At 42.9% G+C, this 23,406-nt stretch overlaps 1 protein-coding gene across 3 annotated transcripts in view; it reads left to right on the top strand.

The window, feature by feature from the left end:
* The window catches only part of LOC134843598 (putative leucine-rich repeat-containing protein DDB_G0290503), a 210,754-nt gene that overhangs the window by 140,030 nt on the left and 47,318 nt on the right, over positions 1–23,406 (top strand). The window lies entirely within an intron of this gene.

The raw sequence follows: 23,406 nt of genomic DNA, 5'->3' as shown, positions 1-23,406 counted from the left end.
TTTTTAACGGCGTTCGCGTATTTTCGGTATTTTGAGACCATATATGGGGACGTTCTTATTTTCTAGAGTGGGGGGTATTTTGGTAGTGGCCTTTAAGCTGTAACGAGGGTTTTAGTCTCATGTCGCAAGTGAACCGAATTGGCTCCGACCGTTCGAGGTGGAAAAACACAAGAGATAGTGTCCCTGACTCTTGAGCCAATGGTTATTGGGCCTATTTTTCTTTAACCTCATATGTGACTTAAGTAGGCGACTGTTACATAGTGTTTTTATGGCGCTCCTGGGTGTTTTTACGACATCATGACTACGGAGTCGAACCCACTTGACACAGCTCCGGGCTACATGCCCATTCTAGAGTACCGGTGGGAACGTGTAAACCTTCCGGTCGTACCGTGATAGCTTTTCCTGGTACGCTCTCCGAACGAGACCTAGCTAACCGAGTAAGGGGAGGCAACTAGGGGGACTAAAAAAACGAGCAAAAAGACAAGAAGCGAAACAAAAACCGAAAAAGCGCGGCAATTTAAGCTCTTTATAGGTTACTTTATGCCATCCCAGATATCCCGATAGTTTTTTGTTGCTCTGCCAGAGCCTTGCTTCCAGCCTAACTAGACGCGATGCTTCTGAGCGCTTTGCGGATGAAAGGTAGTCGCGTATCTCTATCTGCTAACTCCCTCTCAAAACAGATCATTTGGCAGACATTTTCATTGCTGAACTTAATGTATGTGGAATAAAACTTGCTCGAGCGCAATTTCTATGAAAAAAAGAATGTGCAAAACAACTCTGAAAAAAAAACTGAAAAAATTTGCCTGCAAAGTAAATCAGAAGAATATTCAACATATTCAGTCGAAATATAAAAGAAAACATAAAAATAATTGCTCCACAAAAGACAATTTTTATACGTAAGGATAAATTAAAAAATCTACAAGTCAATAACTTGATATCGCAGTTATTCAGTTCTAAAAAACATCAAAAGTGAAAAAGTAACATTTTAACGACACAAGAAACTCCAATAAATCATCTAACAGCATCTCGCTTCTAAAAAATATGTTCGGAGAGATCACAACAAATAGCTTGAAAATGACACTTCTTAACTACAAACCGCCTTAACTAAAAATTTTTAAGACTAGGTTGTTTCTATTGAAAATACACCATGAGCTGTTTGAACTGAAGAACTACATCAAATTAAATCTTATAAGAAAATTTTATTTTCTCTCAGTTTTATAACTACCGTATTGTGTAAAAGAGATCTTTTCAAACTTAATGCAAATTGCCGCAAGGCCCATCTCACATTCCACTATGGGCGCATAAAGATAGTTGCAATGAAGTCTACACGCATCAAACTTTTCTTTTCAATGAACACCTAAAAAACAAAATTTTTCCATACAAGCTAAAAATCAATTGTCACAGTAATATACAAACAAAATGATCGCGAAAAACTGGAAAATTACAGGCCTGTTTCGTTTTTGGAGCATATTTTTGAATACCTATTTTTGAACAAAATATTGAATACCTAATTTTTCAAAACCTTTTAAGCCACACGCATTTTGGCTTTAGGACATCATACTCAACAACTGATGCCATTTTACTTTGCACAAAAGTATTCAGAAAGCCAATTGATACCAACAATATCCTTGCTTGCTCTTCATTAGGTCTCTCGAAGGCAATTGATTCTTTTGTCCCAGTCAGTCATATTTGGAAGTTTGACCTTGAGAAAACCTATAGTCTTGATTTTGGTGTGAAATTCAATTTTTCAAATATTCCAACTGAGCATGTCATGCTGAAGTTTCTCGAGACAACTGAAAACATCAGAAAAATAAGGTCAGATGACTCGAATTACAAATCGCGGGAGAGTAGTCACAAATAGCAGCGGGAAATTGCTATTCGCAATTTCCAATACATAATTCGAACGAGAGTAGAGCTGTCTCATTTTTGGCAGAAGACGGAAAGCGATTGCGAATGAAGAGGAAGTAAGCCAGAGTGGACCAGAGTGAACTTTTTTATACGTAAGGATAATTTAAAAAACCTACAAGTCAATAACTTGATAACACAATTTTTCAGTTCTAAAAAACATTGAACGTGAAAAAGGAACATTTTCACGACACAAGAAACTCCAATAAATCATCTAACAGCATCTCGCTTCTAAGAAATTTGTTCGGAGAGATCACAACAAATAGCTTGAAAATGACACATCTTCTTAACTACAAACCTCCTTAATTAAAATTTTTAAGACTAGGTTGTTTCTTTTAAAAAGACACCATGAGCTGTTTCAACTGAAGAACTACATCAAATTAAATCTTAAAAGAAAATTTTATTTTCTCTCAGTTTTTATAACTACCGTATTGTGTAAAGAGATCTTTTCAAATTTAATGCAAATTGACGCAAGGCCCATCTGACATTCCACTATGGGCGCATAAAGATAGTTGCAATGAAGTCTACACGCATCTAACTTTTCTTTTCAATGAACACCTGAAAAACAAAATTTTTCAATAGAAGCTAAAAATCAAATGTCACAGTAATATACAAACAAAATGATCGTAAAAAACTGGAAAATTACAGGCCTGTTTCGTTTTTGGAGCATATTTTTGAATACCTATTTTGAACAAATTATTGAATACCTAATTTTTCAAAACCTTTTAAGCCACACTAATTTTGGCCGTAGGCATCATACTCAACAACTGATGCCATTTTATTTTGCACAAAAGTATTCAGAAAGCCAATTGATACCAACAATATCTTGCTTGCTCTTCATTAGGTCTCTCGAAGGCAATTGATTCTTTTGTGCCAGTCGGTCATATTTGGAAGTTTGACCTTGAGAAAACATTTAGTCTTGATTTTTGTGTGAAATTCAGTTTTTCAAAAATTCGAACTGAGCATATCATGCTGAAGTTTCTCGAGACAAATGAAAACATCAGAAAAATAAGGTCAGATGACTCGAACTACAATCGCGGGAGAGTAGTCACAAATAGCAGCGGCAAACTGCTATTCGCAATTTCCAATACATAATTCGAGCGAGAGTAGAGCTGTTTTATTCTTGGCAGAAGACGGAAAGCGACCGCGAATGGAGAGGGAGTAAACCAGAGTGGACCAGAGTGAGCTTTCGGTGGTCAGCTGAAGCTTCCCAATGGTCCAGATCAAAAAATTGTTTCTTGAGTTAAAACGTACTTATTTCAACCTTCTCAAGTTAAACTTAACTACCCAATCAATTCTAGAGTTTCTTTTTAGTTTAGTTGCTCAAATCTAGAGGTCGTGTCGGCATGTGAGTAACTTATTTATGTGCCAGTCGGTCATATCTGGAAGTTTGGCCTTGAGAAATACGGACAACGTAATTTTGGGATGAAATGTAATTTTTCAATAATTCGAATTGAGCCTGTCATGCTCAACTTTCTCGCGAAAACTGATATTATCAGAAATGCAAGATCAGATCTACCGAATTACAATGGCGGGAAAGTGGTAAAAAAAAGCAGCGGGAAGTTGCTCTTCGCAATTTCCAGATATAAATCAAACACGAGTAGAGCTGTCCTATCCTGAATAGGAAGCAGAGCGATTGCAAACAAAGCAGGGACAAATAAGAAGTGAACCAGAGGGAACCCTCAGCGGAAAGGTAGAAAGCTGGGGTCTCACAATGGTTGAGTTCCAAAACTCAATTCTCGAGTCAAAACTCATTTCCCTTGCTGGAATTATTTGATTACAAACTTCTTGAGTTAAATCTTAATCACCTTAATGCTAGAGTTACTGATTAATTTAGTTACCTCAATTCTCGAGTTTGCTGTTATGTGAGTACCCGATTTAGTTTTCTTGAGTGTGTTTTGTAACTGTTATGTAGAGATAAGGAGAGTTTTAGGTTGATCCATCTGAAAAGGATCAAAGTTCCACTGTCTAATAAAAAGTAACTGTACGGACTGTTCTGACCCTGCTTTTAACGCGTTTCGGTATTTTGAGACCATATATGGGGACGTTCTTATTTTCTAGAGTGGGGGGTATTTTGGTAGTGGCCTTTAAGCTGTAACGAGGGTTTTAGTCTCATGTCGCAAGTGAACCGAATTGGCTCCGACCGTTCGAAGTGGAAAAACACAAGAGATAGTGTCCCTGACTCTTGAGCCAATGGTTATTGGGCCTATTTTTCTGTAACCTCATATGTGACTTAAGTAGGCGACTGTTACATAGTGTTTTTATGGCGCTCCTGGGTGTTTTTACGACATCATGACTACGGAGTCGAACCCACTTGACACAGCTCCGGGCTACATGCCCATTCTAGAGTACCGGTGGGAACGTGTAAGCCTTCCGGTCGTACCGTGATAGCTTTTCCTGGTACGCTCTCCGAACGAGACCTAGCTAACCGAGTAAGGGGAGGCAACTAGGGGGACTAAAAAAACGAGCAAAAAGATAAGAAGCGAAACAAAAACCGAAAAAGAATAGAAAAGGAACAAAAATCATTAAACAAAAAATGACAGTGACTTTGACACCAGATTAGTTGGATGAAATCTTTAAATTAATTAAATAGTATACCCATACTGTTTTCATAAGACCGATCGTTTCGATCATTTCAGCAAATTTGAAAAGGTGCCCGAGTGTGGGGCGTTGTCAACTTAGCTGGACCACTAGGAGACTTGACTGGAAAAGGTGACCAGCCAAGCAGGAAAGTGGTTCACAATAAGGGGAGCCGAGAAGGAAGTCCAGCACCGACATCCAGAACCGGGGACATCCAGCACCGACGGGACCGAGCAGAGAAGGCACATAGAGGTGTTTTGTTTGGTCAATCTACGAACCACTGGGAGACTGGGCTGGAACAGGTGACCAGCCAAGTGGGAAAGTGGTGCTGACGAGAGGTGCTGGACGAGCCAAGAAGACAATGAGCACGGAATCAGAACAACCAGAGGGTGACACACAGAGGTGTTCTGGCTGGTCAATCGAGTATCGTTAGAATCCACATTACAATATAGGAGATAAGTGTAAAATTGGATAAGCGGAACCCCAACGTTTTGAGGAACGTTTTTACTTGAGCAGAGCTTGGAAACAGGTTCTACGGTTTTCTCTCGAGTGGTTTAGCACCCAGCGCTTAAGGTAATTTTCGGCTTAAGAGGGGGGCTAAAAAGGGGGGAGGTTAGAAGGGGGGCTGGTTAGGTTAGAGGTTGGCGGTTGCAAATTGTAAATAAGGGGGACACGTTACTGTAACTAATCAATCGTTTTCGTCGATTTAGTTACATTATAATCTTACACGCGTGAATTATAGAAAGAGGATATCCAATTTTAAGATCGATTTATGGTAGGTACCCTGGTCGGATCGGGTGGGGGAACGGAGATAGACAGTTTCTGAAACCCGGAAGGAAAATACCCCATAAGAACGTTAAGAGGGGGGAGGAAAACGCGTGACAATCAGGTACCAGACATTTTTTCTACGAAAGGGCGACATTGGTCACCTCTGATTTCAGGTGGGTTCATCTTTCTGTTTTTATAATTTTTTATCGATTGTGTTTTTACGATTTGGGTTCTAATTTTATCGTTTTTTTTTTGAACGAATAGGTGATCACAACACACCAGCGTACAAGTTGAATATCAACTTGCATCAGATTAATAAAGGGGGATAATTCAAGGGGGTTAGAATTTGAAACTTTTGGCCAAGAAGGTTGGATTTTGGGGAAATTTTTGTATGGACAGAGCGGAAAAGTCTTAGGAGAGTACCAGAAAGTCTTGGGACAGTGCCGAACAGTCTCGGGACAATTCCAGGAAGTCTTGGGACAGAGCAGAAATGTCTTGGGGTAGTACCAGAAAACCTTGGGACAGAGCGGAAAAGTCTTGGGACAGTACCAGAAAGTCTTTGGACAGAGCAGAAAACTCTTGGGACAGTACCAGAAAGTCTTGGGACAGAGCGGAAAAGTCTTGGGACAGTACCAGAAAGTCTTGGGACAGAGCGAAAAAGTCTTGGGACAGTACCAGAAAGTCTTGTGACAGTGCCAAACAGTCTTGGGACAGTTCCAGGAAGTCTTGGGACAGAGCAGAAATGTCTTGGGGTAGTACCAGAAAGTTTTGGGACAGAGCGGAAAAGTCTTGGGACAGTACCAGAAAGTCTTGGGACAGAGCAGAAAAGTCTTGGGACAGTACCAGAAAGTCTTGGGACAGAGCGGAAAAGTCTTGGGACAGTACCAGAAAGACTTGGGACAGAGCGGAAAAGTCTTGGGACAGTACCAGAAAGTCTTGTGACAGTGCCAAACAGTCTTGGGACAGTTCCAGGAAGTCTTTGAGCAGAGTGGAAAAGTCTTGGGACAGTACCAGGAAACTTGGGACAGAGCGGAAATCCTTGGGACAGCACCAAGAAGTCTTGGGATAGTACATAAAAGTCTTGGGATAGTGCCAAACAGTCATGGGACAGTTCCAGGAAGTCTTGGGACAGAGCAGAAAAGTCTTGGGACAGTACCAGAAAGTCTTTGAACAGAGCGGAAAAGTCTTGGAACAGTACCAGGAAATCTTGGGACAGAGCAGAAAAATCTTGGGACAGTACCAGAAAGTTTTTGAAAAGAGCGGAAAAGTCTTGGGACAGTACCAGGAAATCTTGGGGCAGAGTGGAAAAGTCTTGGGACAGCACCAAGAAGTCTTGGGATAGTACATAAAAGTCTTGGGATAGTGCCGAAAAATCTAAGGACAAAACAGAAACGTCTTGGGACAGAGTGAAAAAGTCTTGGGACAGCACCAAGAAGTCTTGGGACGGTACCAAGAGGTCTGGGGACGTGCGAAGTCTTCCGACATCTGAGCGAAAAGGGTCTTGGGACAGTGAGAGGTAGCCCAACACTGGAGTGGCAGTCATTGAGACGTGTGAAATATCCAAATACTTAAGTGAAGAGTTCAAAGGACCGGTCGGAACGATTAAAATCAAGAAAAATCTGCTCTAATAATATCGCAAACTAAATTTTTTTTTATTTTTAGGAATACTTTTTAGAATTTTTATCCTTAGAATAGAAATTTGTAAATATTAATAATGTAGATAGAAAAAATTGTAAATAAGAATCATGAGGCGGAGCAGGGTACCGATAGCAGAAAGGAGAGTACTAGAGTCAAAGACTAATCACAACTCTTCGCAACGGAAAGCAATGCCGTCGGTCCAAAAAGTAATGAGAAAGAACTTTTCAGTGAGCATGGTCAACGCAAGAAGCGCAAAAGAGAACAAAACGAAAGTAAGCACTGAAGATGGACGAACGGTACCTGCTACAGAAATCGATCTTGAGACACCAGACCAGACCGTTGACGAGTTGGAGAGGGAAACAACAGAGTCAACACCGATGCCGAAAGTGGAAGAACAAGAAAAGAAGAAGATGGAGTTCTCGCCGATTGACATCCTAGATATTACAACGAGCAACACGCCGGAAACGATAAAGGATGACTCTCATGCAAAAAGAACGTCGTTCGCAGAGAGGCATGCAATGATGGTCGGAATGAAACCAAGAGAAAAGGATGAAATAGCACCTACGACCGAGAATGGCAAGACATTTGGAACGGTTTCTGCAGTAGCAACAAAAGACAATCGAGACGATGATCAAGTCGATCTTGAGGCAACAGCTAGCCACGGGGCAACAAAAGAAGATGGGACAACAGCTAACTAAGAGAAAATACCTTTACTTGAGCTGAGTGACTTGATGGCGAAGCTGGAACGGATCGATAAACAACTGAAGTGCAGTGAGGAGGATCGACAATTGCTAAAAAAAGGAAATCAGATATAATAAGCAGGAGAGCCTGGATAACTGCTTCAATCTGGCGAAGGCAACTGAAGAGAGGCTACAACAAATGTCAGACAAAGTAGAGGCTACAGACAAGGAGAGGGAGAAGAACATCAAAAAAGACATGCAAGAAATGAAGCAACGGTATGACACTATGAACGGCAAATTAAGGAGCCTGGAGACGAGAATGGACACAATGAGCAGAAACCAGGCTGAGAGTTCATGTGCCATACAGGCCAAATTGGATGCCATCTTGAGAAACTCTACATCACAAGACAAGCCGGTAGCAGATCGAACGCAAGGTAACAGAGTTGATTTCGTGGAACCACAACGGAACAAACGGCAGTCAACACCGTTACCATTACCCCGGTGTGCAGCGAGCATAGGACCAGGGGGGACAATTATAAAGAGTGGAACCTCAAATACGACAAGTGGTCCGGGGGATTCCACAACAAGCAACAAAGTGGGACCTGATGCCATGACGTTGGCAAGCACCTGGGAGATGATGAATAGGACATTGGAAGCGTTCGCTACGAGGAACACGGACTCGAGTGAAAGAGGAGGAGGCAAATCCAGGAAAACCTTGAAGAAGCCAAAAGAATTTAAGGACGACTCAGACGGATACATCGACACTTGGGTAGAAGTCATGAGACTACATTTGGAACAAGACAACTTGAACGACAAGAGACAAGCCTGCACAGCGATACTCAGCAATTTCGAAGGCACGGCGTTAAATTGTGTAGTTGCAAAAAAAGAAGAGGAACGTGATACTGCAGACAAAATCTTCGAAATATTGTTGAACCGTTTCGGATCAGGAATGAAGTGTCACCAGGCTATGATGAGATTCGAAAAGAGAAGACAGAGGGACGATGAATCGATCGATCGGCTCCTGGATGATTTTGAGAGCTTGAGAAGAAGGAGTGATCCCGAAGAATCAACAAATAGAAGGAACTTCAACATCGCCTCAAAATTTATCGATGGGATTAAAAGTGACGACTTGAGAACAATGTTAGCAACATAGTATACACTATTGAAAGACAATGCACCGACGCCGGAAGAGATGAGGCAGAAATCAAGGGAGTACATGTTGATGAAACCAGTGAAGTACTCGTACCCAGAGAATGGGAACATGCAAGGGGGATTCAACCACGGAGGTCATCATGGTACAAGCCTAGAGAAGATATGGACAAACGCAAGTCATGCGCAAATTGCAGATCAGCGGATCATCATGTGGCGGATTGCACGACGTACAAGCAAGGCAAGAAGAGTATGGGATATCCGCCCGAAGAGGAAGATATGAGCCAGGCCGAAGAACATGAGTTCTACAGCGATCTGATCATCAAGATAGGTGCAAGATGCTTCTTCTGCAATCAAGAGGGCCACTTTAGGATGGATTGTCCGTTGTTTTGGGAAGCAGTGAAGAACCACCAGAGTCACCCCAAACACAAGCTGGCGCTGGCGGCGGTACAGAACCCGAGGAACAGGCAAGCCAAGTTTGACACAAAAAACTTGGAGGCACCGAGTGCGGAACTACCGACAAAAACGGTGAAGGCGGTAGTGCAAGTAAAGAATGCCATAGACGCCAAGAACAAAAATCCTCTAACAATAAACTATGAAAAGGCAGCGGCGGAAGCCATCAACAAAGTGAAACAAGATCTAACGACGAAAGAGATCGAGCAACGACTAAAGCAGGAGATCAAAAGGCAGAAGTTGAATGAGACGTTAAGTAGGTCGATGCCGATACCAGTCTATGCATTGTACTGGCTGAAGAGAAGATGAGGCACCGAGATAGGGAACTACAAACGGGTCCCTCTTCAGGAACGTACAACTTGGATCAGCAGGAGGTGCGCGGAGGTGAAGAACTTGAAAAAATTGCAGTATCAAGGAAACCGTTCAGGAAGCTATCATGTAACTCGGATGTAAGAACAAACCTGGTGCCAGAAGATGACAGGAAGATCCTGAGAAGAATACTTTGCGTCAAACTGAAAGATCCGTCACGGTCCTGGAGAAATGAGTGGTCAAATAATGGCTTTAAAGGAGCACGTCAAGGCAAGATATAGGCTGTCCGATCTGACAAAAGCCCAAAAGAATGACAAGATGACAAGCAACCTCTGTAAATGGATCCGGACGGGAGTCAAGGAGAAACCAGACCTGGAAGAAGACAGCTTCAAGATCTTGAGCCAGTTCTACAAGGAAAGGAAGGATTTGCTCTATCACACGGCTGATGGGGTGTTAGCATACAGGAGAAAAGATGAGGAGAAGATACTACACAAGCATAACCTCATCATACTACAACAATTGTACCAGACGTAGGTGTTATTCAGATCGCACGATCAAATGGGGCACCAGGGGATAGACAAAGTGCAACAGAGAATACTACCCAGGTTTGATTGGCCGGGATTAAGAAAAGCCTGTGAGTGATGGGTGAACGCATGTCTGGCATGTCTACAAGTGAAAGACCCACGGAAGATGAAGTTCCCACTCAAAACCGCTGAGAGCTCGGAATTCAACGAGGTTGTGCAGATAGACCATCAGAAGATCTGCATGACCGAGTCGGGATATAACCAGATACTGGTCATAATAGATCCGTTTACAAAGTTGGCAGAAGCAGTGCCCTGTCAAACAGCCTCAGCAGAGGAGACTTGTGACCAGTTGATAACACATTGGATATCACGATATGGTTGTCCGATGGCATTTCAGTCGGACAACGGGAAGGCCTTCGTTGGTGACCTGACAAAAGAATTGATGAAGAGGTCACACATTGCTCAAGCGCACTCGACGACCTACCATCCTCGGACTATCGGGTTAGTGGAGAAACAGAACAGGACATTGTGAACATGCTTAGGTATATTACTCGAGATACATGACAGACTGGGATAAGTATCTACCGCAAGTGGTGGGGGCGTACAACAGCACGCAACACTCGACGACAGGAATCAGTCCCTTCATGATGTTAACGGGCAAGGAGAGGGCAATGAGAGGCAGAAGTTGAATGAGACGTTAAGTAGGTCGATGCCGATACCAGAAGCCGAAGTCGGAGCGACAAGGAATGGAAATTGCAACACTCTAAAAATGGTGACGGGAAAGCCATTCGGCATAACAAAGATCGGAGCCAGAATAATGTCAATAATCACTGTGGGCGGCCACGAAGTAACGAGATACCTGAGTGATTCCAGTGATCAGACAATGATGCACATCGATGTGCACGCAGATTACTTAAGTGCAATAAGTCCGCAGACAACTTCTAGAGCCTTGAGGGCACTACTCACAAGAGGTGGTAGCAAGTCAGTCCGGGTCGAGAAAAGGTACACGGAAGCCTATGATCCGCATGAGGTGATGTTAAATAGAGATGGTATAAACATCTACACGAAAATTATGAAAACATGTGACGAAGACTTAGCGGGACAGATCTACGTGGGCAGGGAAGAACTAAAAGTGAGATCGATTGGACACTGCGCCATTTTGGAAGAGGATGCAATGCAAATCGGAACGGAGGCGGACGTATCAGCACACGTGCTTGACATAAGTGGCAAGAAGACTCAGTTACGCGGGTTACTTGATATGGGAGCAGTCTTGAGCGTTATGCCAATCGAAACTTGGGAGCGAATGGGTTTCGACAAAGATGATTTGATAGACTCAAGAATACGGCTGTCAGCTGCAAACAAAGGGGCGCTGCGGGTACTAGGCAGAACACCAATAATAGCTCTAAGCCTAGGGGAACGCAACCTGTGGATAAGCTTTCTTGTGGTGGAGAACCTAGTTGAGTCTGACCAATTAATTTTAGGCAGAGACTTCATCAGGAATTTCGACGTAACGATTGATCTGAACAATGCCATGTTCAGGATACGGAACCCGGATAGGAAGTACGTAATTAAACCGGTAAATCTGATAATGGCAAATGAGAATAAAGCGCCGGTATTCTTGAGTAGGAGGGTAAGGCTGAAAGCAAACGAAGCGGCAATTGTAAGCTTGCGGATGAAAAATTATAATGAACTAATTGATAACAAGCAAGTATGCATAGTCCCAAATGCAAACAGTCAAAGTGCTGCTAACTTAGGAAGATCCTTCTCGATAACCAAGAGCGGCCTCTGCGTCAGTGTCTTGTTGAATACTCTTGACATACCCATCACAATCCAGAGGGGAAGGAAGCTGGGTTATGATTTACCCGTGAAAACTCGACATGAAATGACTGAAAATTTAAAAGAGAAAGAAGTACTTGAATGTCCCAATCATAGGGACAAGATTTGTGTCTTGAGACGATTGAAGAAAATAAAAGATTCATCAGGTCTTGTGAAGTCACTTAAGTCAGAGTCAGACGATGGACTTTCGAGCTGTTCCAATTTCCCAGAAAGACCCACACTAGAGGAAATGGAAATGGATAAACCAGTTTTACCTGAAATAGAGCACTTGAGGGACAAGGTAACGGATGAACAGCTCGAAGCCATCAAGGATGTACTAGAGGGGAATGAGGTTGTTTTTTCGAGACATAAAGCAGATATTGGATGTTGTAATTTTGTTGAACATGAAATAGAGCTTGAAGAACCGGCGGTGCCGCATAGGGAGGGGGCGAGGCCTATGACCCCTACAAATTGGTTGCATGTAGAAAAGAGATAGAGACCTTATTAGTGTATGATATGATAGAACCATCCAAATCACCGTGGGCGTGTGGAGTAGTGATGGCTAAAAAGAAGGGCGACCAATCAAGGTTTTGCTGCGACTTTCGGTATCTGAACTCCGTCACAGTGAAGGAAGCCTATCCCAAACCTAGAATAGATGAGAGCCTATCGAAGTTGGTGGACGCAAAATTCTTTACGACTCTTGATTTAGGATCAGCTTTTTGGCAGGTACCACTGAGGAGGCAGGACAGGGACAAGACAGAGTTTGCATGCGAGCTGGGGCTGTTTCAATGGAAAAGGATGCCTTTTGGTCTTTGCAACGCCACGGCAACATTTCAACGATTGATGGCACACGCATTGATCGGTGTGACAAAGAAATACGGCAACCTGGTAATGTGCTACGTGGATGACCTGGTAATTGCGACGCCGACACTAGAGAATTATATCGATCGACTGGACGAGGTGTTCGCCTGCATGAAGAGATCGGGACTAAAAGGCAAACCATCGAAGTGCGAAATACTCAAGGACTCGATAAAATACCAGCGGAGGATCGTGGATAGACATGGCATTAGACCAGACCCAGATGCAGTAGAAGCGGTTCTGACGTGGAAATTGCCAAAAACGGAACGACAATTGATGAGCTTCCTGGGTTTTGCGAACTACTACAAGGAGTTCATCAAGGATTACGCGGACAAGGTGTGCCCGATGCAACAACTAATGGGGCACAAAGGCAAGCAGTTCACGTGGAACAGTGCGGCGGAAGAATCATTCCAGAGAATAAAGAAGGAGTTGTGCGAAGCACCGGTGCTAGGGATGCCAACGGAAAAGGGAATGTACCTGCTGGATACGGATGCATCGGTAGTAGCGATTCCTGGCATTCTCCATCAAGAGCAGGAGTGGAATGGGAAGACAGTCTTGAGAGCAATAGCATACGGGAGTAAAGTCTTCAGTGATACGGAGATGAAGTACGGGGCGCCCAAAGCAGAGATGTTCGAGGTGGTTACCTTTGTCGAGAAATACAGGGCATACCTAGGCAGCGAGCCGTTCAGGTTACGGTTCGACAACAGGGCACTCAGCTGGTTGAAAACGTACTCAATGGATCAAAGCTACATAGGGAGATGGATAGTTCGCCTGGATGGATACAACATGATAATTGAGCATAGGTCGGGAGACAAACATCAAAATGCCGACAGCCTGAGTAAGAAGACGGAGTTCTACGAGAGACAGGAACAGAGGGAGACGGATAGGCCAGAAATCAAAGATGGCTTCTCCTTCATGGAAAAGGAAACATATGATAGTCTTCCACTCACGAGATGGCTCGACAAGTCTGGCAAACCCATAGAAGATCACCCCGAACTACCAAAGGAAATTCCAGAGAAAACAATCTTGAAAAAGACCCGAGGGATGCCAATGGGGATAATGCTCAAGTCAAAAATTGTGAGGGAGACGCTCAAGACAAAAGCCTATGATCTCAACCAAGTAGAAACGTGAAAAGCAGAGATAAATGAAGACTTGATGAGATTACTCGAGAAACTGGCAGACGATAAACCTGTGGTACACAATAAGGGGAGGTACACAATAAGGGGAGGTACACAATAAGGGGAGAACCAGAGGTCACGATATTGAGAAGAAATGAGGCGGATGGTAGAGAGGACTCCTCGAAAGAAAGGAAACCTAATGGGAAAGAAGTTGTGCAGTCATTGGTTGAGAGGATCCCTGAGGACATACTTCAGAGGACTATGGTCAGGAAGAGGAAGGTAGCATTCAAGGAGGAGGCTGAACACCTGGGACTGAGTCAAGAGGCCGGGGAGAGGGACAGTGCAGAGGAAGATGCTGAAGAAGAACATTTGTCCGGGGAGTGTGAAAAATGGGATGAAGACTCAGAGAAAAGCAACGAGGATCAAAATAGTCTATTCATGATACTGGCTGAAGAGAAGATGAGGCACCGAGATAGGGAACTACAAACGGGCCCTTCCTCAGGAACGTACAACTTGGATCAGCAGGAGGTGCGCGGAGGTGAAGAACTTGAAAGAATTGCAGTATCAAGGAAACCGTTCAGGGAGCTATCATGTAACTCGAATGTCAGAACAAACCTGGTGCCAGAAGATGACAGGAAGATCCTGAGAAGGATAGTTTGCGTCATACTGAAAGATGACATCCACGGTCCTGGAGAAACGAATGGTCAAATAATGGCTTTAAAGGAGCACGTCAAGGCGAGATATAGGCTGTCCGATCTGACAAGAGCCCAAAAGAATGACAAGATGACAAGCAACATCTCTAAATGGATCCGGACGGGAGTCAAGGAGAAAGGAGACCTGGAAGAAGACAGCTACAAGATCTTGAGCCAGTTCTACAAGGAAAGGAAGGATTTGCTCTATCACACGGGGCGGTAGCATACAGGATGGGGTGGTAGCATACAGGAGAAAAGATGAGGAGAAGATACTACACAAGCATAACCTCGTCATACTACCACAATTGTAAGAGACGGAGGTGTTATTCAGATTGCACGATCAAATGGGGCATCAGGGGATAGACAAAGTGCAACAGAGAATACTACCCAGGTTTGATTGGCCGGAATTAAGAAAAGCCCGCGAGAGATGGGTGAACGCATGTCTGGCATGTCTACAAGTGAAAGACCCACGGAAGATGAAATTCCCACTCATGTCCGTTGAGAGCTCGGAATTCAACGAGGTTGTGCAGATAGACCACCAGAAGATCTGCATGACCGAGTCGGGATATAAAGAGATACTGGTCATAATAGATCACTTTACAAAGTTGGCGGAAGCAGTGCCCTGTCAAACAGCCTCAGCAGAGGAGACTTGTGACCACTTGATAACACATTGGATATCTCGATATGGTTGTCCGATGACATTTCAGTCGGACAACGGGAAGGCCTTCGTGGGTGACCTGACAAAAGAATTGATGAAGAGGTCACACAATGCTCAAGCGCACACGACGACTTACCATCCTCAGACTAACGGGTTAGTGGAGAGACAGAACAGGACATTGGTGAACATGCTTAGGGTATATTACTCGAGATACATGACAGACTGGGGTAAGTATCTACCGCAAGTGGTGGGGGCGTACAACAGCACGCAACACTCGACGACAGGAATCAGTCCCTCCATGATGTTAACGGGCAAGGAGAGGGCAATGCCCCTAACGTTCTTTTACCCAGAACACGAAGGGAAAAAGACGTCGCCTAAAATTTATGTGAAGGAGGCGGTCAAGAGACAACAGGAACTAAATGAGCTCTGCAGGAGGAACACTGCGCAAGCGCAAATGAGGCAGCGGAAGAAATATGATGAAAAGATACTTCAGGCTAAACCGTATGCAGTGGGCCAATACGTCTGGGTGTTCCAGAATGTCATACCTCCCAAGGGGACGAAGAAACTACTCAAGAAGTGGAGAGATTCATTCATGATCACAGAAGTACACCATCAGGGACGGTTCTACCGTTTGAGTATGGGGCGAGCAGCGCATTATAAAAACCTGAAGCCACATCCCCATCTCCGGAGGACTGGTGCGTACCGCAGATTATGGAGGGACTAGAGTACCTGTTGGTAGAGCCAGCATGCGAAGTGAACGAAAAAGGCACCAGGGAAAAGAATGATGGCAACGAAGACGTGAGCATGGATTTAATGAAAGAATAGAAGCAAGCTCAGATGCGGAATCCTTTGCGGAGGAAGACTGGAACGACCCGGAGCAGGATGAGGTGACAAAAAGGACGGAACCAGACTTGCCGATAACAGCAGGAACTAGGAGTGGTAATCGCAAAAGGACAGGCATGAGGTACAATAGGTACGGGGATGACTTCTTGATTAACAAGATACAGCCTGATGAATTAAGCGAAGAGTTACTGAGTATGGGCGAATTGGTGGCAGACGACGAATGGCAAATCATCAACGACAACAAACATTACCCGCAGGAAGACTACTCCAAACCAGAACAAGAAACAGATCTGGAGCAGAGCGAGATATAAAGGAGGGAAAACACCAACTTGAGAATACTAGAGTGGATGCGCGGTGTCAAGGGCAAAGCAGATGAAGAGCATAGCATGCAACAGGTCGACGTGTCGGCAGAAATACACGTGAAAACGAAAGATCCCCTCTTCGGTTGGACAGCAACCGACAGGCCGCTCGAGATACCGCCAGACAATTTAGAACCAGCATCATCGACGGGGACGTCGATAATTATTTTTGTCCGGGGAGTGGGGGTAGGCCTTACCCACACCAAAAATTTGATGATAAAGAAACGCGGGAAGTGAGAGAGACCAGCGGGCTGGAACTGGATCAGGAAGAGGCCGAGCGTACCATAAGACGAAACTTTGAAATACCCAATGAATACTCGGACATCCTGATAACGGACAGCGACTTCATTTTGTCAGACAGGACTAGCGCGATCTGTATAACAGCGGGCATGAGCTCCAAATCGTGCTAGAGGCCGACTTCAAGAGAGAATATCAGAACGTGGAGTTTCTATTCAGACAGAGACCGGGGCTGGGAGGCATGGCTGCGCTTCCCGCATCAGTTTCACAAGTCACAGGCAAACACCTGTGCTTTCTGGTAACAAGGGTCAATGAAAGGAACACGATAGATCCTGAGCACGTGATGTTAGCATTAACGAGGCTGAGCGACTTCATGGTTGAAGGAGGGATAGTGGAGGTCTCGATGCCTGTTTATGACCCAAATAGGGGCAAGTTGAGCCCAAGGGACTTATATGCCATCCTACACGTGGTCTTCGCAGAAACGGAGATAATGGTACACCTACACACGAAATACTACTTGAGTATCGCCTGAGCTACGGGTGGACAATGGAGGTCTTGAGTTAGGGGTACATGGGGATCTCGAGTAAAAGTAGATGGATTTTAACGTAATTGGCATGACAGTTATAATTTAAAGAGTTGACGGTGTTAAAACATTAAATGAACTGCATGCTCTTAAAAAAAATTGCAATTGAACTATTTTAGTGAAACAAATGGAGCTATAGTGTTTTAACCATAATTATGGGGGAGGTTTAGGTTAGGAACAGAACATCTTAGTCTAAAAATGGATTAGTCTAAAATCTTAGTCTAAAACCTCTTCCTATTAAATCAAGATAAATACTAATGAGCGCACTCGTTATCAGTTATCTGCACTATCCTGCCAACCTTCGAATAAAATTTCAGCAAATTTGACAATCTCATTAACAAAACAACTTAGCAGGGCAAATAAAACTTGAGTTATAACAAGGATCGATTTATAACTTGATTAAACAATTTGATTTACACTTGTACATTTGAAAATACTGGCAAATTAAGTGTTTATCGGGACATAAGAAGTTTTTGGGTTTTGGGTCTGGGACAACAAGCCGACGGGACTTTAAGCCGAAGGGAGTTCAGACCAAAAATTTAACTTTAACACAGTTTTTTCATCTGTAAAATAGTATTTTTCAAAATGTAAGCAAGTTTGGTACAAAAGTTAAGTCCATAAAAACTAGAACTACCAAAAATTTCGGATGTCCGGCATCCGACAATCTTAGTAGTCCTATTTTTTAAATTTTTTTTCAACATTTTTGTTTCATTTCCGACTGTTGTTTATGTTCGTGTTGTATAGCAAGTGACGCGAAGCTACGCCTCGTGTATATGTTTTAAATTTTGATCTCTGTCATTCGTGACTAATTGAAAGAAAGTAGTGTCAGTGACAAGAGAAACTGGTCTGCATATTTTCAATTTTTAGACTACTTTTGGTATTTTAGACAGGAATTTGAAGCTGACGTTGACATTTAGCTCTCATAACCGTAACGCTGCAATTATAACGTTATAGCTTCCAATTAGCGAATTTTGGTGCATGTGTTAGCGTTTTTTCAATGCATGGTAACAGTAAATCCTGAATAATAAAATGCAAAAATGTTTGTCTATTTTATAAATATTTGCTTTGTTTTTGATTGTTTTCCTGGACTGATGAGAGGATGGCAGTGATGTTGAACGCCATCCTGCAGTTAGAAGCGCAGGATGAATGCAGGGAGTCAGCGACAGAAGCTGTTTTGATGGTTTGGCGACATAACAGAAAGAGAGAAAAGCGAAGTGCAGATAGTGGCTGAGTGCTATGCAAACACTACAGTGAATATAGCAACGGCGCAGGGGTTCTTCTCAACAATGTGCAGTTTGCAATCACTGGAGATGCTGGAGTCTGAGCACCATTTGGTGACAGCCTTGAGTGTGGAGTCGTGGCCGGGGGCGTTGCAAACCATCCAGAAACACATCAGAGGGTGGAAGATTGGTCTTGAGGCGGAATTGGGATTTGCAGTGAGCGAGGCTTACGGTCTGCCAGTAAATGCAAAATCCTTGGTGGGATCACTAATGGCCAACCTATGTGGGAGCCACTATCCATTGCACATGGCGATGGTGGAGGTGTCCAGCCAAAGGATACTGGTAGACAAGGCCTTCTCGGTACCCAAGTGCGTACGACTGGCTCGAATGTCACATCAATCACACAAGCTTTTAAAGAAGATACTGGGAACGGTGCCGAGGGAACAAAGAGATGACTTGAGTGAAATCTGGGGAGAAGAACTCTTGAGTTTGGAAGGTGAAAACACGAGTGATTTCGAGAGACAGAATACCATCGGGAAGCCGATGAACAGTGTAGATATACGCTATCGATCATAGCAGAAGACTTGAGTTGTTTGAGACGGCGTGCAAGGTAATTGCCATACCTATGGATATCAGGCACGTATGGAGCCGCATAAAAGTCATCACGTGGTTTCGAGCGACATTGACATTTTGATTGTATATGGTGACGAAAGACCACATGAAAAATTTTAGTAAGGAATATCGACAGTTTCTGGCAGAGATAGGACCGGAAGCCTCCAAGAGACCTCTGCTGACCCATCGAAATGCGAGCACGACAGGTTGGAAAAGAGTCGGTAGGGTGTCTAGAGACAATACCAAAGCGAGAGAATCGATACTCGAGGAGGACTTGGCAAAGAACGTGAGCTTGAGCCTGCACAATTCTTTTTGCTTGAACAGGGAATCGAAAGTGAAAGGTTTACCAAATCAGGCAAAGAAGTTGCAAGAGCAGAGGGAGTGGATGCGATCCTTCAAACAATTAAAAGCATGGGAAGAGATCGTAATCAGCTCTGATGATGAGGAAGAGCTGCTAAGGCAGATCACGATGTCAAACTCATCAGGGCCTAGCACCTCGAAGGCTAGTAATACGAAATGAGCAGGGAGCTCAATGTGGATTTCTTGAGTCTTGAGAGGGAAGGAAAGGGGCTCGAGTGTGAACTCGGATGAAATCCGAGGTCACGAAAAGGAAATTTTAACGAAACAACATATTGTTATTAATATGCCATAATTATTATACAAATTAAAATGCTGCATGACAATTTTCCGATTGGATAGGACAAACGAAATTTTGATCATTAGCTTCATGAGCGGAGATTTAAGGTCGAGTATATGAAATTTTTGATTGCTGTTCAGCGATAGTGTGACAATTTTATATGGTTGTGAATTTTGGGGTGTAGATAAAGTTAAAATCTGCTGCAAACTTCTGTAAATGACCACTGGCACTGTATCTTGAGCAAAACTCAGCATTCTGGGTACTCACTGGCAGACGCAACACGCGATGAGGACATCAATCTTGAGTCCGGGGAGAATGTGCCAGTCGGTCATATTTGGAACTTTGACCTTGAGAAATACGGACAACTTAATTTTGGGGTGAAATGTAATTTTTCAAAAATTCGAATTGAGCCTGTCATGCTCAACTTTCTCGCGAAAACTGAAAATAAAAGATCAGATCCACCGAATTACAATTGCGAGAAAGTAGTGAAAAAAAAAGCAGCGGGAAATTGCTCTTCGCAATTTCCAGATATAAATCAAACCCGAGTAGAGCTGTCCTATCCTGAATAGGAAGCAGAGCGATTGCAAACAAAGCAGGGACAAATAAGAAGTGAACCAGAGTAAACCCTCGGTGGAAAGCTAGACAGCTGGGGTCTCCCAATGGTCCAGTTCAAAAACTCAATTCTCGAGTCAAAACTCATTTCCCTTGCTGGAATTAATTGATTACAAACTTCTTGAGTTGAAACTTAATCACCTTAATGCTAGAGTTACTGATTAATTTAGTTACCTCAATTCTCGAGTTTGCTGTTATGTGAGTACCCGATTTAGTTTTCTTGAGTGTGTTTTGTAACTGTTATGTAGAGATAAGGAGAGTTTTAGGTTGATCCATCTGAAAAGGATCAAAGTTCCACTGTCTAATGAAAAGTAACTGTACGGACTGTTCCGACCCTGTTTTTAACGACGTTCGCGTACTTTGGGTATTTTGAGACCTAAGTCTGGGCACGTTCTTATTTTCTAGAGTGGGGAGTATTTTGGTAGTGGCCTTTAAGCTGTAACGAGGATTTTAGTCTCATGTTGCAAGTGAACCGAATTGGCTCCGACCGTTCGAGGTAGAAAAACACAAGAGATAGTGTCCCTGACTCTTGAGCCAATGGTTATAGGGCCTATTTTTCTTTGAGCTCATATGTGACTTAAGTAGGCGACTGTTACATTAATTTTCTTCAGTGCGTTTATGTTGTTATGTTGAGTTAGGGAGAGTTTTTAGGTTGATCCATCTGAAATGTATGAAAGGTCCACTGTCTAATAAAAAGTAATTCTACATAAGTTTCCGACCCTGTTTTTAACGGCGTTCGCGTATTTTAGGTATTTTGAGACTCGAGTATGGGGGCGTTCGTATTTTCTAGAAGGGGGTATTTTGGCAGTGGGCTTTAAGCTGTAACACGGGTTTTAGTCTCATATTGCAAGTGAACCGAATTGGCTCCATTTTTGAGGTAGAAAAACACAAGAAATAATGTCACTGACTCTTGAGCCAATGGTTATATGGCCTATTTTTCTTTAACTTCATATCTGACTTAAGTAGGCGACTGTTACATTTAACATAAAAACAAAACTCGAAAAATAAAGTTTTCTGAACTTGTTATAGACCTGTTACTTTTTTTCATCAGCGACCGATGCCCTTATTGATAATTAATATTTCTCACTTCTTAGAAATGACCCGCAAGGAACTGTTCTATGGCCTCTTATTTCAAATCTGTACATCAACGATCTTAACAAGCAGTTGACTGATTCATGCAAAGTAGTTCAGTATGTAGATGACACAATTCTTTTCTGTGAGGGCAAAAACATTAAAACTGCTTTAAGAGAGCTTGAAAAAAAATGCAATAATTTATCACAGTTGTTTCACTGACACTTACACCAACTTAATGCAAAAAAAAATAGAACTCGTCATCTTCAGTAGAAAACATGTTAGAAAAGATGATCAAATTTACACAATTGCCCTGGATAAAAAAAATATTGAAGTAAAAGTCAATGTGAAGAATCTCGGAGTAATGTTATACCTATATTTGAGCTTTCAAGACGATGTGAAAATTTATCTTGAGATTCAAGACCTGCGGGATTAAAACACTACAGTCGATCATAAAACCTCTTCCTATTAAATCAAGATAACTACTAATGAGCGCACTCGTTATCAGTTATCTGCACTATCTTGCCAACCTTCGAATAAAATTTCAGCAAATTTGACAATCTCATTAACAAAACAACTTAGCAGGGCAAATAAAACTTGAGTTATAACAAGGATCGATTTATAACTTGATTAAACAATTTGATTTACACTTGTACATTTGAAAATACTGGCAAATTAAGTGTTTATCGGGACATAAGAAATTTTTGGTTTTTGGGTCTGGGACAACAAGCCGACGGGACTTTAAGCCGAAGGGAGTTCAGACCAAAAATTTAACTTTAACACAGTTTTTTCATCTGTAAAATAGTATTTTTCAAAATGTAAGCAAGTTTGGTACAAAAGTTAAGTCCAAAAAAACTAGAACTACCAAAAATTTCGGATGTCCGGCATCCGACAATCTTAGTAGTCCTATTTTTTTAATTTTTTTTCAACATTTTTGTTTCATTTCCGACTGTTGTTTATGTTCGTGTTGTATAGCAAGTGACGCGAAGCTACGCCTCGTGTATATGTTTTAAATTTTGATCTCTGTCATTCGTGACTAATTGAAAGAAAGTAGTGTCAGTGACAAGAGAAACTGGTCTGCATATTTTCAATTTTTAGACTACTTTTGGTATTTTAGACAGGAATTTGAAGCTGACGTTGACATTTAGCTCTCATAACTGTAACGCTGCAATTATAACGTTATAGCTTCCAATTAGCGAATTTTGGTGCATGTGTTAGCGTTTTTTCAATGCATGGTAACAGTAAATCCTCAATAATAAAATGCAAAAATGTTTGTCTATTTTATAAATATTTGCTTTGTTTTTGATTGTTTTCCTGGACTGATGAGAGGATGGCAGTGATGTTGAACGCCATCCTGCAGTTAGAAGCGCAGGATGAATGCAGGGAGTCAGCGACAGAAGCTGTTTTGATGGTTTGGCGACATAACAGAAAGAGAGAAAAGCGAAGTGCAGATAGTGGCTGAGTGCTATGCAAACACTACAGTGAATATAGCAACGGCGCAGGGGTTCTTCTCAACAATGTGCAGTTTGCAATCACTGGAGATGCTGGAGTCTGAGCACCATTTGGTGACAGCCTTGAAGGTGGAGTCGTGGCCGGGGGCGTTGCAAACCATCCAGAAACACATCAGAGGGTGGAAGATTGGTCTTGAGGCGGAATTGGGATTTGCAGTGAGCGAGGCTTACGGTCTGCCAGTAAATGCAAAATCCTTGGTGGGATCACTCATGGCCAACCTATGTGGGAGCCACTATCCATTGCACATGGCGATGGTGGAGGTGTCCAGCCAAAGGATACTGGTAGACAAGGCCTTCTCGGTACCCAAGTGCGTACGACTGGCTCGAATGTCACATCAATCACACAAGCTTTTAAAGAAGATACTGGGAACGGAGCCGAGGGAACAAAGAGATGACTTGAGTGAAATCTGGGGAGAAGAACTCTTGAGTTTGGAAGGTGAAAACACGAGTGATTTCGAGAGACAGAATACCATCGGGAAGCCGATGAACAGTGTAGATATACGCTATCGATCATAGCAGAAGACTTGAGTTGTTTGAGACGGCGTGCAAGGTAATTGCCATACCTATGGATATC

This window comes from Symsagittifera roscoffensis, chromosome 4 (assembly GCF_963678635.1).
Source record: "Symsagittifera roscoffensis chromosome 4, txSymRosc1.1, whole genome shotgun sequence".
Lineage (NCBI taxonomy): Eukaryota > Metazoa > Xenacoelomorpha > Acoela > Convolutidae > Symsagittifera > Symsagittifera roscoffensis.
This window is presented reverse-complemented; position numbering and strand designations above follow the sequence as displayed.